Source organism: Physella acuta, unplaced genomic scaffold (genome assembly GCF_028476545.2).
Source record: "Physella acuta isolate Inbredline_101_S28 unplaced genomic scaffold, ASM2847654v3 ptg000816l, whole genome shotgun sequence".
Taxonomy (NCBI): domain Eukaryota; kingdom Metazoa; phylum Mollusca; class Gastropoda; family Physidae; genus Physella; species Physella acuta.
The window spans coordinates 462,786-467,328 of NW_026732334.1; positions in this window are offsets into that span (position 1 = coordinate 462,786).

The following is a 4,543-nucleotide window of genomic DNA, read 5'->3' on the forward strand; positions in this document are numbered from 1 at the left end:
AAATTTCATTTATCTATCTGAAATAATACTCAAATTATAGGCTTTTGAACAATTCAAAGTAGAAAAAGTACCACTTCCGGTTATTGGAAATCGCTCAAAAGTTGATACGGATCTACGATTTTGATAAAAGACTTATATATTAAATTTTATCAACCTAGCTGTAACGGTACTCAAGTTATCGTGTTTACACACAGACAGACACACAGACACACAGACATACGGAAAATATTGCAAAACTATGTTTTTTCCGTATCAGTGATGTGTAAAACGTCGAGATTTGAAAAAATCTCGATTTTTTTTGCACGATTACAAGACTTTCTCTATACTTCGTATATACGAGAAAGTAAAAATGCATAGTCGATATAGACAGCATCAGCTAAGCACAAATACTCGGGTATTTTTTCTTTGTTTGTAGCATTTTATGGTAGGTATTATTATTACAGGAGCGATCGCTATAAGTTTTAGTGGATAAATGACTAAAAATTGTTACTTTGATGAAAATCAAAAATGTTTGTAGATTTACAGTTTTAAATCTACTTTTAAAATTGTTATAAGTAAACTCTAAATGACGTGAAAACCTGTTTTATTCCTATCATAGTTTGAGCCCCTGATGCTATAGCAATCCCTTCTTCGTCAGGGAAAGGGACTGTACCCTGTTCATGTATCACCAGCTGGGCACCTTCACCACTGGTGATACCTGGTAGGTATTCGTCCGTCTCTAGGAACACAGTTAGCTCCAGCCCTATCAAAAGAGAGTGTGTGTACGCAAATTACCTTAATATAGATGCACACAGTTTAAATTATTAGGGAAAAACATCAAACTAGACCACACTTAACATTCGTTAACGGAGTTCTGCATTGTTAGACATCCGATTGAACATTTTGTTTTTAGTAAACAAGTTTTGTTCATTACTAATTTGTAAATATAAAATTTATTTATATTTTTATTTAACTATATTTAAATATATATTACTACAACACGTATAACATTATTGTAAGTATATGATTAACAATATAATTGTTTGAACTTGAGCAAGCCAAACTAGGTGTAAAAGCCAAATGATACTTCGCTCCAGCTGTTGCCTTAGTAATGATCGCTGTCAGAAAAGGTCAAAGTCAAGTGAAGGTAAAGGTTAAGGCAAATGCTTTTGGACAAGATCAAAGTATTTACCCCCGTCCGGTCCCTTTCTGTTACTGTAAAACCTTTTCTTCTGTAGTGTGTAGCAGTTCCCGTATTTTGCCGAGTAGGATCGTTTAAAATCTCTGCCGACACAATCGTCATTGTAAACAAAGCAGAGGCTTTAATTACTTAAAATAATATATGTAAAAATACTTATGTAGTAATTATGTAAGTATTATGTTTCTTGCAGTCGAACTTACATGTCAATGTTGGATAATAGCTTCTTAGAAAGTGTGGACGTAGACAACATTAATTGAATGATTCACAAGATCTGTCTAGATCATTTCGTCATTGTCTGATTGAGACGTAGGGGGTATAGATATACATTATCTACACATTGCAAATATTTGTATATTAGAACACTTCGATTTCAACAAAGCAGTGTTGAGATTAGAGTTTCTTCCGAACCAAATGGAATTGATATTAAAAATATATACTTTCAAAGTGTGTCCACCCCCACCCCCCGGAAATTTTTAGTTCGCTCCCCCCCCCCCCCCGGGAAACTAAATTTCAATTGCCCTCCCTCCCCCGAAGAAAAATGCCTAGAAGAACCACTGGTTGAGACGTGTGTGGGTAATATGTATGTAACTATACAGTGTAGTCCAGGAGTTGCAACAATACTTCCATAACAAAACTTACTTTGCTTGACATACTTTCCCGGCAAACGAGCACTGCATCAGCATAGAGCTAATCTGATGGCCGAGCTTAGCACGAGTGGACCTGTAGGACAATCAATCAACAATTGTGTATGAACAAACACATCATTATCTAAAAGTAGAGTTTGGTTATAATAATGTTAATCTCTACTTAACTAACTTGTTTAATTTGCTGAACTCCAAAAAGTATCTATCCACATTTTGCGAGAAATTTGACTGGTAGGCAATCTTTGCGAGTTCTTTCTTTAACCGACAATGAAGAAAAAGTAACATTTTTCCAGTACATAGCAACCCCAGAAATACATTGGAAATAAGTATAAATCTACAAACGATGTTGTCTAAATTATACAAAACCGAACAAAAGCCAGAAACAAATAATATTATTTTCGTTATCAGATGGTATAAATATCGCGATCATTAAAACTATATTTCTAACCACGATATTTATGTCTTCAAATAAAGGTATACATCTGTATATCCAAATAAAAAACCATTCATAAATAGGATTACCACATTTTTCACATCATTCTCGGAGTCTGAATCATCTGTAGGATACCTATAACACAGAACATAGACAATTTCTAATCTATGTTAATCCATGTAGACCTATATACATCTTTGTCGTATTGTGAGTTGTTTTCCAGCTTTTTATAAGTTTACAGTGTTTAGCATATAATGCAACTCAATTTGAATTAGAGCAATAATATATTCTTGTATTTAAATCTTGTTTAAACTATGCTTAATAAAACAAACCACAGTAACGAGAGCTTTAATTATGTAGTTTATTATAGTGTAAATACTCTACCAGTTTGATGAATTATCCTCGTAATCTTCATCACTGCTGCTTTTCTGGTAAATATTGTTATCAATACCAGATACGTTTTCGTGTGATGTATTGAAGTCAGTTTGGGAAAGTATGTCTCTCATCTCCTGACTTCCAAGCTCTTTCTGTTATTTTTGCAAATATTACCATCCCAATTTGAAAAAAAATAAATAAATTGAAAACAAAGAAGAAAACGAGGATTATATATGTTAAGACTGCTAATCCTATAGTCTCGAGTTCGAATCACTTTGATGTGTACCTGATTTACGTTAGATATTAAAAGACTACTGATCATAGTGTAGACCACGCTATCTGTTCATAATCCGATTTCTTTTAAACAGATGAAATCTACTCTCTTTTCCCAAGTTTCTTAGCCATAAAAGTGAATAGATAAAGCTGAAGAATGAAAAGATAACATACGTAGATCTAATAATCGAAAACAAATGTTAGACACAGGCGTGGGAGAATTAAGGAATATAATCATATAAAAACGGATATACTCGCCTGAGACAGCCTCATAGTGTTGACATTACAAATGGTGACAGCAGGAAACGGTAGGACACTAAACTCCAGCTCCACTGACGTGTGTGTTTTGAATAAGTAAAACTTGTCAATAAGCCTAAAGTAATACAAACAGCATTAGCTTTCTGAACGTTCATTGTAGGAATTACTACAAGTAAATGATATGTTTCTTCACTAATATATACAACGTTAGATTTATCTATGATATTTTTTATTTATTTCAGGAATTAAAGATTTTAGTAGTTAGCAGTATTAGTAAACAGCATTTAATAAAGACGAGTTAGGCAGAAGTAGAACAATTGATTTGTGTAAATAAAGAATTATAAAACTCCTTGAATTGGACTTGTGTGTGTTGGATTTTCTCCCCCCCCCCACACCCTTACACTTGGCGGTGCAGCTTTTTCCCCACCCTCACAACTGGCGAGGCCGCGGAACGAGAAATAATGTATATGAGGTTCTCATGACGGAGCACATCTGATATATTGCTTTCTCAAACTCGACATCACAACAGTGGTGGTGCTGCTTTTTCCCCAACCTCACGCAGTTACCCTCACTATAGAAAATTGACAAAAACTTTCGCCAAAAAAAATATTATACATATACACATATATTTTTTACCAAAGTAGTTATAATCAAGAAGCTATTAAATATCATATACATAAGTGGCTAGGTGTGCTGAGAAAAAGAAAGTTTTTTATGTAATATTACCCAACAGTTTTATAATAAGTGGAGGCCACAGCGTTTAAAAATAGGAGACTGCTTTTAGAAAGCTCCAAAAGAGATGTTTAAATTATTTGTCTATTGCGGGAACTTCCAGAATTTCACTTTGACAAGATTTAAGCTATGGCATGTTTAAAGTCAGACCCAACTCCATGTAACTTGATACTTTTACAAAAAAAATACACTTACATTAGAATACTACGGCGGTAGTTTAGGCTACAGATAATCACTTAGGAAACTTAATTACAAGTTTTAAATATTGTAAGTACAGTTTTTTAAAAACATTGTTTATGATAGATTACAAATGTGTAAAAGTTTTGCCTAAAAATATGCACCAAACATTTTGCTTTACACATACAATGTCAGCAATGTATTAATTATTGATTATAATCATTGGTTTCTGACAAATTACAATTGGTTTCTGTCTGACTGCGATAATAATTTATTCAGCATCTTCTAGCGCCACTTTCATGTCTCGTGGTGATAACAACTAATGACACTGTCGTGCTATTTAAATTTGTATTTACCTGAACACCGCGTTCATAACACGGCGATGGGGTGCTGATAACGGCAGCCTGATAGAATTTATTATTCATGCCCTAATTATATGTGTTAATCTACCATAAAACTACGAAATTCATG